Source organism: Seriola lalandi, unplaced genomic scaffold, assembly GCF_002814215.2.
Source record: "Seriola lalandi dorsalis isolate HSWRI2012SDOR001 ecotype SW California unplaced genomic scaffold, Sedor1 jcf7180002054556, whole genome shotgun sequence".
Classification (NCBI taxonomy): Eukaryota; Metazoa; Chordata; class Actinopteri; order Carangiformes; family Carangidae; genus Seriola; species Seriola lalandi.
In genome coordinates, this window is record NW_019525109.1 from 12,501 (window position 1) to 27,864 (window position 15,364).

The window sequence follows — 15,364 nt, forward strand, 5'->3', positions numbered from 1 at the left end:
AGCTGCCACAGTCTTTTACAGGTTTATCTCATGATATATCTGATTGACCTACAAGATGGCACAAAGAATGACTACAAAATGTGTTTACCATTACCAACTACTACCACTGCTACTGCTAGCCTGCCTCTCTCTAAATACACGCACAAAATCTCTGTTGTTTATATACCTGTACAAGAAAAGCTCAGCCAATCACATGAGGCAGCAGTGACAAGCAGTCAGCTGCCACATTAATGTTTGGAAGATGAGTCACAGTGGTTAAATAGAGGCAGGAAGCTGATTGGTGGGAAGAGTTCTGAGTCACCAGGCAACAGCTCCTCATTGGTGGAAACACTGACCAATGACAAGTGAGATCCTTAAATAGGGAACAAGTTTTGGAGGGAAAAATGTGTATGATTGACTTACCACAGTTAAGAATGGGAGGACATTTTAGACTTAATATTAGCTCATATTGAGCAGTGGATTGACACTTTAAAAAGGAGGTTGGTAGATTTACAGATTCAAAAAAGAGTTTATACTTTTTCAAAGTGACAAATATCTCAAACAAATAAGAGTTTAGAGTGATCTCTGTATTTTAGAGATGTATTTACTTGTTTGTTTCAGGCTGAATTTTTGGGAATATACATTTCTGTTAATCCAGGTTTAGGCCCTTTGTCAATTCGAGTGTCTCATATCCAGATGAAATCTCAATGAGATTTAAGACACATACATTTCTATTTCTGTTGGCCAGCTGACAAATCTATCTAGGGGTTGGGGTTAGGGTTGTGGTATTTGCAAGTGGTCAAGTGCTGACTTGTGTGATATATTTCCCGTGACTGCCACAGCGCCTGCGCCTGTTAGTGCCCTTTAAAATCGAGGCTTGTAAACGTCTATCACTGGGACATATTTTATTAATAAAAGACATCCCATCACACATATAAATACAAATACTGTACATGGCACTATCAAGCTCATATGATTTGTTGGAACAAATAAATATGATCAACCGCATAGTATTACAGTTACAATCAGATGGCAAACTAAACATTCAGTGATACACTTAAGGTCTAATGTGTATAAGAATCATAAAATTATATTATTTTGAAAAGTTTCTGTCTGATGAAATGTTTAAAAATGAAACATTTCTTTAAATCTTTGATAAGATATGATGTTCAATATTTATCTCGACAATGTCAGATATTACAATATTCTAATCAGTCATGTTAACGCTGAAAAGGCTAAAAAAGAAGGAACCAAGGGCAGAGTTTGCATGAGATTCTGGATTGAGAGACCCCTGCAGTTTGGGGCATGGTCTACAGAGGGAGGAGGTGGCTAGTGAACTTTGTAAAATGAAACTGATGAAATGAAGTGAAACGCAAAATGCAAGTATCGTTAGCAGTCGCAAATGTCAAACATGTTTTAAAAGAGATCTTCATGAGAACAACTAGCAGTGACTGAATCTGAAAAGTCAGCATTACAGTCTAGAAGAAATGTTGTGAGTTCAGCATCAAACTTTATTCCTCTACTCGTCAAGAGCAAATGTTAATAACTCTCGTTTCGCTTCTACGTCCATCACTTCTTTTCTCTGCTGCTAAACTTGTGTTCTTGCTAGGACCAGGTGGCGGTGGTGATAATGGTCACTTGCCAAGAGCTTCAGACATCATTGCGTTTACTGTTCAGTACCTTCAACACAACAAAAAGCTAGATGACGCCCTATGGGAAGTGCTATTTCTTCATCCTTTCATGTTGGACGCTACATTGTCTCATTATCACCTTTTGAGGTACAAAGTGGTATTACGAGACAGGACGGGGTGGGGCTAGCTGGTTAGCATGTTAACTTCAGTAGATATCTCTGCAACGTGATACACAGACATCTTTGACTGATTTCTTCACAGTCTGTTGAAAATTTTAGTTTTAAACTAAAATATTTACATATAGCAACTTTAAGTGGACCTTCAGTTGAAATAATTTTGACAAAACCCATGGTCAAAAATGAATTTCCATGATCATTGGCACAAACTCTCCATGAAGCATTCCTGACAGAGGAAAAGGCTGAGCAGATCCCCCACTCCCATAAACCCATATTCAATTTACGTTTTTCTATATCTGGATCTGGAGAATTGGGAAACAGAGCATGAATGACCTTCTAGATCACTGCAGTGATTCACATTCATGCACAGCTTAACAGCTCCATTTTTCAACTTCACTTCTGTTTTCCACTTAGATTTTATCCACTAAGATCTGGATTCACAGAAAGCCCATGACCTGAGTTGTGATTCTAAAGTTTGAGACTCACTGTTTGTTCTGACCGCACTTGGGGAACAAAAGCTTACTCATTATGTCTCACATGTTCCCTCACACCAGACAGGATTATTTACACATCTTTGTTTCAGCAGTTTGTTACAGCTTCCGGTTATATGCTGAAGTTTCCATTAAGCAATTTGTGGTTTTGATAAGCTCTGATTTAAAAAGGTTTCTAATGAGAGTCATATGCGGGGTCTCTCCCCTTGGTTTGGTTTCAGTTTTGGTGGTAAAAATGAAAGTATGGTGGGGCTTTCAATAAATATAACAAAAGGAAGAATTACATTTTTAAATGTGTTTTACTTTCCGTGACCAAGCTGATCAATGTCAAGTACACGTGATTTTATATATATGGTACAAAATCATAAAATGATCTACCAACTTACTAGCGAGAGAGGTTGCATTAGCACAACTCAACTGTGCTAGCCGTTCAACCTAGCACAAGCAGCGGTGGTGGGTACGGTACGAGGCCTGACCCAGAATTTCTCAGTGAGGACATGAGTGTAGATCTGCTCCCAGCCACTTACTTTTTATGTGGGGAACCCATTTTAATCATATTACTCCATCAATCTAGCTAAGTGTTTTTACATCAAACAAATGTGTCTGGAGGAGACAGTTTCACTTTGTTCTATTTGTTTGTTCAACCTGTCTGTTCAATCTGGAGTAAAGAGGAGAAGAAATGGATTTTAGCAGCATTAACATTATCCACCATGAAAGAGCAACGCCCACAGAAAATGAAACTTCACTGAGAGAAAGGGACGTCGTAAACAATACCACACACACACACACACACACACACACACACACACACACACACACACACACACACACACACACACACACACACACACAGTAGGGCTTAGTGAGTACGAGAGGAATTTCCTGGGAAGTGCAATGAAGATAGAGATAGGAGGTACAGAAAGCGAGAATCTCTCAGATAACCGTTTAAACTTAAGGTACATACACTTCATGTTTTTGCATGTTTTAGAGCAGGCAGTTTATTCCTGTTATTTAACTGAGAATCAAAAGTAGTTCAGCTGCCAGGTACTTTCAGATGGAACAGGGATTTACCTTGTTGCACACAATACAAAACAGAAAACAATGAAGACCCAAATTACACACAGAGATGTTGTAAAATATATAAAATACACTGCAGAACTTTCTGATGAGGCCCCATTTATAAAGTGTTTATTGGCTGCAATTAAAAGGTTTATTACTTCTTATTAAATAATGCACTGACACATTGTAGTCATTAATAATAACAACTTTTGGGTTCCCAGGTTGAGGAAAAAGTTTTAGCTGACCCTGGAATACAGAAGTTCAGAAACTCAGGACTCTTTATTAAACACTTATAAATGCAAAGAATAATGGCTAATTATAACTTTTGACCCTTTTTCAGTGACTTACACACTTTAACCGACCTACAAACATTAGTAAATGATTTATTAACCATTAACAAAACCATTCATCACAGCTTATAAACCCTTTATAAAGGATGCCTTATCAGAAAGTTGTACCAAACACACTATGTATATTCTGTTTGAGCTGCTGATAGTGTTCACAGGGTTCATATTCAGCAACTGCAAACTAACATGAACTTCTTATAATTTGCTCTCCTCATTTATTAACAGACATGGTATCCTCACGTCTGCCAAAATGCTACGATAACAGACAAACTTTCGAGCACTTGTGCAACATTTCTTATACAAAGATGCGGCCTTATCAGCAAACATGTGAGTGAGGTGTTGTGTAATTGATGTGTGTGTCAAATTCTGGTGTCTGGTGTCTACTAAAGTAAGTGGTACATTCAGATAAAACTGGACTTGTTATGCCTTTGATATAAACCATTAAAGACCAACCAGGCTGATGATTACTGTTAGATTATTACAGCCACCAACATGCAGGTTCCTGCTTCTGGTATTTCTGCATTCTGACTAAAACACTGATTCAAGACTTTGTCAGTTGCAGACTCCTCAGCTACACTGAAAGTGATGTTCACCATCTTCAGAAAGTGAAACTAAAACAATTTCCAAGGAAGATGACAAACTGTGGATAAATGTGTCACCCACCGAGGCATGTGAGCATGAGACGCTGTATGTAGGAAGTGTTGCAAGGATAGAAATGAAATGGGCAAAAAAACCAAAAAGAAATACTCACATAGACTCACACATGACCCATATGCTTACACAAGTGTTTCACCAAGCAGTTCCAGTAAAACAGTTTGAGGTTTAGCTGCTTGTTCAGAGACTATTGGTGTCGTGGTCATTTATGAAATGGATTTTAACTGAGATACAAGTAGGATTCAAGAAAATTCAGGTTTCTGCATGTTTTAGAGCAGCAAGGTTATCCCTGCTGGATGAATGGGAGTCAAAGGAAGCTAAGCTGCCAGGTACTTTCAGATGGAACAGGAAAATACCTTGGTGTACAAAACATGAAGTAGCAAAGTTAACTGTGTGCACCACTGTCACACCAGAGACTATGGATTGCATCCAGTGTGTGTGTGTGTGTGCAGTCTGTGTTAAGTGTTAGGCAACAAAAAAACTTTTGTTAATGTTTGGTCATGGTTTATATATTTAATAAGTGAAATAGGAGTGTGGGAAGTAAAATTCGGTATGTGTTTGATGGTAGGCGGATCTGCCAACACAAATGACTCAGACTGTATAACATAATGTGAAATTACAGCAGAGCTGGAGCTGAAATCGTGATGGTATAGAAGGTATTTCTGTGTAGGCCCTGAGAGCTCAACGCACTGCAGCTTAAGAGAGCACATGCAAATAGACAAATCACAAGCAAATGAGAGTGCTGCAGGAATGACTCGTAAAACCCGGAAATAAGTCTGAATTTTTGCACTTCCAGTTGTTTAGTCCCAAAGTCAAAATCAATTCAAATGTTTTTTTGTTTTTTTTCCAGGTTCACATTCAGCATGTTGGACAGTTTGACATGTGCACAGGAAGAGTTATTAGTGTACGACTCGCTCTGCCTCCTGAGCCACAGCCACCCCAGTGCAATGAATTGTTGTTGTTGTGGATCAGACAAAAGACTGATGAATCATGTGCAAATATGAATATGGGATTGTTTTGTCTGTAAATGTGCAGTCATTGGTGTACAAAGAAATCAGATTTGGGTTCAGACTTATCTATTATGTTATCTATCTAGATGTTATATTATATATTATTAATATCTAAATATATCATGCTGGTTATAATTTAAGTTCCAATTTTGTTTTGTACTTTGAGCAATATTTGCCTAAGCGCTAAGGCAAATATGTGACAAAGAACTCCTGACAGTCAGGGGAGGGAATTCATCATCAACCAGCTATGCCACCTTGCAGTCCCAACAAGATCACAGATTAAACTCAGGCTGAGAGGCAAAGGACTCACTGATTGGTGCAAAGAGAAACGAGGGCGGGGACTTACAGTGTGGTGTGATTACCAGTAAGTGGGGACGGGTCCAAATGGAAAGTACCTGAAGATTTTAGATGAGCACGGCGTCAAGACAGGGTCAAGTGCATTCAACTCTGTATGTTTGTGTGTGTGTGTGTGTGAGAGAGAGAGAGAGAGAGAGAGCGTCCATGTGCCTGCAGGCTTGCTCTACAGTGATTTAAGCAAACCTAGGGGTAAACAGCTGGTTGTTTTTTTCTTTGTTTTGTTTTGTTTTTCTTAAATCAAGCAAATTAAAGTGAGTAACTTCAACTAAACATCGCAGGTTTTCTAATTTCCCAAAAGGAAGCTACTCAGATAGTTTTTCTTTATTTTTTTTTGCTCCATTTACAGAAAAAGGTGTGTCTCCTCAACTTCAAAGAATAATCACCATTGATCTACTGCTATTGAGTTTGTTGCATGACATACCCTGTTTAATGAATTGGAAAAACACTGCGTCACACATATGCCATGCTGGCACAGGCTCATTTAGACAGATACAAATGTTTATTTTTAGCAGAAGAGGAAGTTGGAGAGACAAAAACCTAAAAAAAAAAAAAAAAAGACTGGTAGTCATTATTATGAGTTCATGGATTTATGAAAATTAGATTAAAAAAAAAGACAGTGAATTAAAGCTGAAGAGGAAGAGAGACAGACAGACTATTCTCACACTAACTCAACCATACATTGTTTGCTTTGGTTTGGCTCAGTGACATATTTTCCATGACCCCCTGAGGAGGGCTGTAGATGTGGTTGAACTGACTGAGAAGACCGTGTCCACATCACAACAACTCCAAATGACATGTCTGTCATAACAGCAAAGACATTAGCAAAGTAGCAACTTTTGATTGGTTTTCATTGAATATGTTTTTGCATAATTAGGCCGTAAATAGCAGGGAAAGACAGATATGACTGTGTTACTGTTGCTTATACAAATTAAAATAGGAATATTTATAGAAAATTAATTGTTTTTTTCCTCTATTTTCTTCCAGTTTCCCCATGCACTGCTAACTGTACTGTTGTTGACATATGCAGCCACTGTGACACACAGGGGGATTTCTACTGGGCCTGCTGCAAATTACCATTTGGGGCAAGAAATTTTTGCACCATGAAAATTTTTCCATTTGTTTCACACCAACTCTTTCTCAATGTTAAATCTAAGATGCAATCTGCTCTACCGCAGTGGTTGGCCAGCAACTAAAAATCAGGTGCTAAAGCTATTTGTATTCCTTCCTCCGATGTTCAGTGTCTCCAAACAGAAACATCTTTCTACATGAGGCCAAACTTTTTTTTTTTAGCTATGCTGCTTTTTTTCCATTTTACTGGGGGAAAACCGTGAAATACAACTGTTTTTTTAATGTTCAATATTTTTTTTAAATGTATTCATTTTACATTATCTCTGCATGGCAAATGGTATATTGACCATGCAAAGTAAGAAAACAAAACAAAAGATTTTAACGTGTTGAGTATTTTTACAGTGCAGCCACACAAACTTATATTGTATTAATACATAAGTCAGTCAGTAATCAGTCTATTTCCATGGTGAAATGAGCAACCATGATCTGAATAAGGAGTTGGTTACCTCTTCATCTACCAGTTGCGATATTTAAAACTAATCTGCTGTCAAAAGAATGCGAAAAATGGCAAAAAATTATGTATTCTTAGTCAGTAGACACACACTATGACTGTTTCAGAATAAAAGACACATGTGTTTCACCAGTTAAAAACTTTTAATGTGAAGCAGTCGCAGTAGGTAATGTTGAGTTTGCATGAGCAGTAACTGTGATATACAATCATGATATGGTGTTTGGAGAATTTGCATCGCTGAACTTATATTGTTTCCTCCTGCACAGCTGGAACTCTGAGCAGAAATGGCCGATTCTGCCACTATCATGAAAGCTACCACACAGAGACATAACTACATGGGTATTTTTGTTTTTTTATTTCATCAAAAAGTTATTAGGCTGACGTGATGGAGAGTATCAGAATGCAACTTTCTGTATTAGTTAGCTGCTACTATTAGCATTGTTTAGCTCTTACTAATCCTTAATGGAAACTCGGAAAACTTGGTTCTGGTAAACTTGTCATCCGCCTGTGGAGGATCCAACATGAATTTTCTTCATTAGTCAGGGAATTTACTCAATTTATTCAACTTTACGAAGAAATGTTAACATGAACACATACTTTGATGATGATGAAGATGGTGGTGATTCATAACTTTGCAAGTAGAGGCTATCTGAGCATGCAATGCGACAGAGGTAGGGTATACCCTCGGCAGGGCATGAATCACAGGGTAATGGTTATTCATCTAATTATTATGTTGGCCAAAGAAGACTAGACTCCAAGTGGTTGTTGAAGGAGAAATGTGTCAAAGTGTTTTTCTCCAAAAAAATATGTAGCAATGTACTTCAGCCTAAACTTCTGCATTACAGCCATGAAGTGCCCGACAATAGATGACATGTCATGTTTGTCTGCTATGTTGTTTCTACAGATGTTGTGATCTATTTACTGTATACCTGCTACTGTTTTCTCAGAAAGGATTTACTCACATTTACACGAGAAGCCCAGTTACCTCAGACAGTGGTTGAACATGAGTCATTAACCGAATTCTGATGTATGAACTTACAGCAGGTTACAAAGTGGTTGACTTACAACATGATAAATACCACTTCCTTTATTCGGACTGTCTTGGTTTCCATTTCTGGGAAATCAAGGTATCTTAGAGGTCACGGTTAGCGTTAGCAACAGGTTTCACTCACTTTGGTGGAACTACCTTTCCTATTCATTTCCTTTTTCTCTTTCGAAAGCTCCTTTTTTAAAAATTTATTTCCAGTATGTTTGCATAGAACAACATTTTAAGCTGGTTTCTCCTCCAAACTATTGGTGTGATTTAGGGTACCAGCAAGTCTTCAAATTTAAACAACAAAATACATCTCTATTGGCAGGATGAATTGTTTGTCAGTGTCTTCAAAAGCAATAAAAAAAACTACCATTGCAAAAATCAACATCATTTCCTGTGGTCCAATATGCAACTTATACAAGTATTAAGTGGAAAAATGAAGCGTCCAGCACACGTACACCAAGAATGGGGTTTCCAGTGAAGTAAAAAGGTATTGGCATTGTTAACATTTTATTGTGCATAAATGAAGAATAAAGTTTCCAGTAATAAATGAATGAATAACAAATATTCACTGGGGATTAAAGTTATTTCATGGAAATCAATAATAATTAATAATAATCTCAACACAATTAGTTAAACTAACTAAAATAAAAGTATCTGTCATTATGAGTGACTGCATGATTGGACCTGTAAAATAAAGCATTACTGTTTGTGAACTATTGTCACTTACAGACCATATCAATTCCCATTTTTTGTCTTAAAAACTTGAATAGAACAAGTGGGTACTGAATAACTGTAGCAACTACCAATCCATTTCCCATATAATTAGCTAATTGTGTAATTTTCTTGGAGATGTCCCATCAGCTAACAGCTAAATATCAGCTAGTTTTTTATGAAATTATGAGCAAAGCTTAGCTAGAGCATTAGCTGGAAAATGCAGGATCCCTAAAATAAAGTGTTGCCAAAACATCTTGATAAACCCCTTGAAATAAACAATATTGGCATATCAATAGGTTCAGGATTCTTCAGTGAGGGCTAAGGACTAAATTTAATTTAACAAGGTAATTCAACTTTGTTGTGGAAAAACCACATTGGACACAATTTTATATCAAATGACTTCAATGGAGGGGACCTTAATTTCTGGATTAGTTTAAGTTTAGGCACAAAAATGACCTGGTTAGGGAAACATGGCAGTTTGGGTTAAAATTGCTACTTTGTTAGGTTTAAAGCATCTTCATTACCATGGTTAAGATATGAATCATTTGGTTGAAGTTGGAGAACAACACCGATGGTTAAAAGAAACCAACGTTAACTGCAGCGTTGGTACAAAAACAGGAAGCAATTAGTGGTCTCCTTTGTTAAAGAACGACTGTTGACCCACCACAACCTCCTCCCTCTGTGGACTAAGTGGCTCTTTAACAAGGTCGTATCGTTTCATACTTTGCTCTCAACAGACAAGAATCATAATAAATAAGTGTGTGCTACCTGCTGGACGTGACAGTTAAAAGAAAATGAAGCTGAAATGTTTCTGGAACATTTGAAGATCTGGAGAAACACAGGACGCACGCTGACTGTTTTCTAATGAATATGTGAATTTACTCCTTTAATAGTTTCATATTAGGGCAGATTGTAGCCTGCTTGATCTGCACTTCCTCTTTCATATCCCTGTGAAGTCATTCCTACTGACTGACTCACCGATCCTGATGAGTACGCCATGAAAACATGCTCACAGGGCTTTTCTTTAAAGATATTTATAGAGGCACTCCAGACAAGACAAGAGACAGATTAAAAAAAGGAAAGAATCATCAAATATGAGGCAGTGAATTCAGAGATGTTCAAATTCTTAGTCTCACGTGTGGGTCAAGCCCCAAAGACACTGAATCCTACATTGCCCATAATGCACAGCAACAGAGTATTTCATCAGAACTTTCCTGCTTGGTCCATGCCTACCTCTTTGAAACCCCACACCCACAGTTTTGTGAGCCAAAAAAAAAAATTCTCCAAGCACAAACTGGAAATCTCCACCAACAGAAGACGCTGTGCTCCATGTGAAAACTCAACTGAACTTGATGTGTGCAAATCAGTGGAGTGTCTACATCTACAGTTGTATTGTCACCTTTTATTTCAATTAGTTCTCCCTGAGTAAATTTACCACTCAATTTTAGGCATTTGTACCTCAGCACAGTACAATATAGCGCAACACAGTGCAACTGAAAGCAACGCAACAAGATGCGAAAAACACAAAAACAAGACAACAGCAACAGCGAAATGCAACGCTATGCAACACGGACCCTCAAAGCAAACACTGTATATCTAAAATAAATAAAAGCTGTAAATGAAAATCTGATCAAGGTTGTTGCATAAGCCTTTCAACTTTTCACTTTATTCAGGTGTATCTCACATCATTTTCCCCGGAGTTCAGCGCAAAAAAATAAAAAAAAAATGAAAAAATTTCAGGAGCGTGAAGGTGTTTAGTTGCCTGAGGTAGTTGAGCAGCTTTGATACCTTTGTTTTTGAAGATGTGAAAGCTTTTGATTCTGAAACCTGTGGCTGAGTTTTTGCAACAGAGCCTGATTTTTACCCTAAGTGGAGTTTAAAAGGTCTTTCACCAGCTTCACAGAGATTAGACGTGTTTGTCTGCATGCCTTCTTCACAGTGAGTCAAATGGCTGATGAAATATTAGGGAGCTGTGTGGTGAGGCACATGGCAGAAGAGGAGGAAGTCTTATGAGGGAAAAACCTTAACGTGTGTCACAGCTTAATCAGAGCAACACATGTAGTGAGAGGCTGCTAACCTACTATGTTCAATTCATCCAATAAAGCTGTCTTGATATGGGACTTTCAATTTTGCATTTCTATGAAGGCAATGTTAAAATTCTATTGTGTGTGGTAAAATTAAAGTTATTTCATTTTAAATCTGTTTCAGATAATCTAGTAAATGTTTCACAGCTGGACTTGATCTTGTTTGGCTCACTTTCACTAATGAATCACTTGAATATGTCCAAACCAAGCAGTGGTTCAGCTGGAAAGGTTCCACTCAGCAGGGGTGTGTTCAGTCTAAAACATTTGCATGCTCATTGATAGCTGATTATAGCATCATTTTACAGCATTTAGTCCAATTTGGTGGCTGCAATTTAGTTTTAATTAAGAGAAACAGAAGACATTGCAAAAATATCAATGCAACATGGGATGAATTTTTCACCATTTAACACCTTCACAGCGTCACCTGAAATTCACCTAAACTACTGTATGTAAGAATGATAGCAACAACATGACTTGTCTGGAACAGCACTGAGGATTTTACAAATAGGCTACTGAGGTCATGAGTCCAAGTTCAGCCAATGCAACTTTCTTTTTATATATTTCATTTGTTCACTTAACTGTCAAGTGATGGTCTACCAATGTGAATTTATAAATTACATTTCTATACTGCCAGTCTTGTGGAGAAATATTTACATTCATATTTACCTATTTATTTATTTATTCATTGTTTTCCTAAAGGTAGTCAGATTTTAAATATGTTGAAAATACTGGACTCTGAACAGAAGTCAATATTTGGAAGAATGTAATCGTAGTGTTGCTAAAATGACTAAATTCCCGGGAAAGATCCCAGAGCATGACCTCAGTGTCTTCAATGGCAGCACCAGCCCTGACCACTATTCATGATTCTTGAAAAGTTGTTCCCACAGTCAAAACGTGGGATGCATTCAGTGTCCTGTTTGAATAAATAGAGCTTTTGACTTTCTTCCCATGCAAGTAATCAATTCAACTTTGAGAGAATTTCTCTATAAAAACCACATGAAAACTAGCATCAAAGAAGATTTGAAAACTAAGTCCTGAGAAGTGTCTTATAAGAGTCATTTAACTTCTCTTTAACCAAAGGAGGATAACAGCTTCTTTTGTCTCAGGGAATATTATGAGACAGAATAGCACTGAATCTTGCTGTGAGTCACTGAATGACGTGTTTGCTCTTCTAACTGCCAGCGATTATATGCTGTGTGAGACAAACCTGTCATTACCCCCAAGGGCACGGCAACAGCCCGGGCCGAGCGCCAAACTTCCCCACGTCAAAACTCTTCATTTGGACTTCCAATATTTTCTACATGGCTAAATGACATCAGAAGTTGTTTTCTTAATGTTGGCCGAGAAGACAAAACTACAAGCTTTAAGCATCCAAAAGCTACAGTTCTGCATTTGTCAAATGTATAAACAGACTGACTTCCTGAACTGTACACAGGCATTTATTTTGCCCTGCAAGACTCACATGGCTTTTGTCACACTAACATGTCACATTTGCTGAGAAACAAGTGGCACATGATATGCAATGAGAAAGAGAATATAAGTAGGTGTACATGTGGCCGTGTAAACCAGAGAATGAAAGAGCTGATAAAAATCACAACTTCCAAAATGCTAAATATAAGAATAATACCAAAGTCCAGCCTGGAAAACAAAGACACCAATCATCTATTCATGGAACCTTCTCTGAAGCATGTGGTGATGTAAAGTAAAGGAAACAAAGCAAACATATTAACAATAAGTCAAGGTTAATTAAAACCTAAACAGAAACTTCTACTGTTGTCTTTATAATGTGAGCTAAAACTCCTGTTTGCACAGACAAATATGACCCCGGGACATTTAGTGACTTTAAACAATTGCAGCAACTGTGTGTGATTTTGATCCTGTCTTTGTAAAGTAAAAAAATGTCCTACCGTGCAAACTCCACCGTGCGCTGTTCTTTGTTGAGGACAAAGGCTCCTGTGTAGCTGTTTCAGCGGTGACATATCGTCTTTCTCCTGTCATAAAAAAACATGACAAAAACACTTAGAGAAAGGTTTAGAAACACAATGGTCACGTCAGGGCCTTGTATAACTATGTAGGACACTGAAAGATAGGAAGTAAATGTGCCACACATGAAAAATTGGTCTTGTCTTCAGTTTTACATACATACATTGTTTTATACACTTTCATCCATGAGAGGATTTCATGAGCTTGAGTTCCTCCCTACGAATGACCAAAATTAGATGTTTACAGCTGTTACATGACAAAGCAGCTATGTTGACAGAAAACAACATGCATACAAATCATACTATGGGCTGGAAATGGTTGGCTCTTTCAACCTACATGACCCAAACTGGGTTAAATACTGTGCAAAGTTCCACACTTCAGTCTCACAGGTTTCACAGTAAAACAGAAACAACCACGATGAAATCTCTCAGTTACTCACTTAAACTTAGCTGGCTTCAGCCCTGGGTGAAGGCCTGAGTAGCATTTCCTATTAGAGGAGCAGGGGTTTGTGGGATGTTGGAGCTGTAAACAGGAAGTTAAGTTGAGCTCGAGAGCCAGTAAAGGAAGTGCATCACTCAAACACAATTTATCATTTCCAATAACTCAGTTCAGTTTGTTGCCTTTTACAGTAAGTTGCAAGTATACTGACACAATGGGCACCACTCTTTACATTTTGTGCACCAGTGATACTGATAAACAACAATGACCCGGTGCTTTCTCACTATCCTTCCCTCACTGTAAAAATGTCTCTTTAGATTTAACCAATAATCTCTTGTTTTCTTACACTTTATACATTTTAAATCATTTCATTCAGATTTTGCTTGTGTACATATTTTATGTTTTCAATTAATAAAATTTCTCCAAAAACTTTAATTGAACTTATTTTTTTTTAAAACCTTTTTCTTCTTTTGGTTGGTCTAGTTGGGTAATATGAGAACTGAGATCGCTTTTCTGAGTCTGGTCTTGTTTCCCATGTTCCCAGCATGTGACTGTAAGTCATGCTTAGGCTGTGTAAAAAAAAAAAAAAAAAAAGGTTGATGATTGTTTTCATATTTGTTGTTGTCAGTAAATCCAAAAACACAAACCAAAAAAAATATTATTATTTTTGTCTTTTAGGGAATTTGTATAGAATTTGTGGAGTGCAGAAGAGTTTCAAAGTAAATAGTACCATTGATTTTTCCTATAGATACTGCTGGAGAACTTGTGCAACTTGGAAACTCTCCCAGTTAAATCTTCAGTACAGTACAAAAGATAAACAACTGCATTACATTTTATTTCACTGAAGAAACGTTGAAAGTACAAGTCTGTGAAGTAGAAAACATCTGCTATCAGGAAATAAACAGATAACGTTGCTAGTAAAATGTTACTCTGCTGTTGCCAAATGACTGAATAGTAAACCTGCACAGATTAGCCTATTTGTATGCTACAGTACCTTAATACCACATAATACTACCTCAAGTTGACTGTTTTGGTGGAACTAGCTATGCTTGGAGCAAATGACTATTAAGGCATGAAGTAGGCAGTTAGTAAAGCCTAGCACATTAAATAAAAAAGGTATAATAATGTGTTTGGTGAGCTTGTGCTAGAAGGCAGATTCTGTTGCCTATGGACAGCACCAAGGTAGCTGTTTCCCCCTTTGCACTGAGCTAAGCTAACTGGCTGCTGGCTATTTACTAGCTGGAAGGTGAATTAGTACCAGTTTAGTTAGCAAGCTAATTTGCCATTTCTGTCATTGCTGGTTGATTTGGTTTTATTTAATTCATTAATTTATTAGTTAATTAATAGTGAATCAGTTAATTTAGTTAATTATTTTGTGCTTTTTAAAGGAGCTATTTGTAAGTTTTGCTGTTGCTACATAGCCAACCTTAGCATTAAGAGCTGTTTACATACCAGTATTTGCCGAAACCTTCAGCCATCATTATATTTACCAGACAAGAGGTCATCATGTGTCCTCTGAGCAGCGCTACACCTTCAGGGCGGACTGGACACTACAGTGACTCACTATCAGAAAGTGACAAGAAAGGGCTGGGGCTAGCTGGTTAGCATGCTAACTTCAGTAGAAGAATTGAAAGAAATAGAAGCAAAACAAGGGCGTTGATTTCCACTGCTGCTACTCTTGGTAAGTAAAGGAATGAAGTTTGATGCTAAACTCGACTTGACTTATTCCCGACTGGTAAGGACGTAGACAGTTGCTAACACTGGTTATGTAGCAAAAGCAAAACTTACAAATGGCTCCTTTAAATTGGGCGTGTTTGATTTGGCTT

At 37.5% G+C, this 15,364-nt stretch overlaps 1 long non-coding RNA gene across 1 annotated transcript in view; it reads right to left on the reverse strand.

Moving 5' to 3' along the window:
• Window positions 1–13,618, reverse strand: part of LOC111661990 (uncharacterized) — a 24,479-nt gene extending 10,861 nt beyond the window's left edge. The window contains exons 1-2 of the long non-coding RNA XR_002761267.2: window positions 13,540–13,618; window positions 13,025–13,108 (exon numbers count right to left, since the gene is read on the reverse strand). This is a non-coding gene — a long non-coding RNA (uncharacterized LOC111661990). The remainder of the gene's footprint in view (window positions 1–13,024; window positions 13,109–13,539) is intronic.
• Between the last annotated feature and the right edge of the window lie 1,746 nt (window positions 13,619–15,364).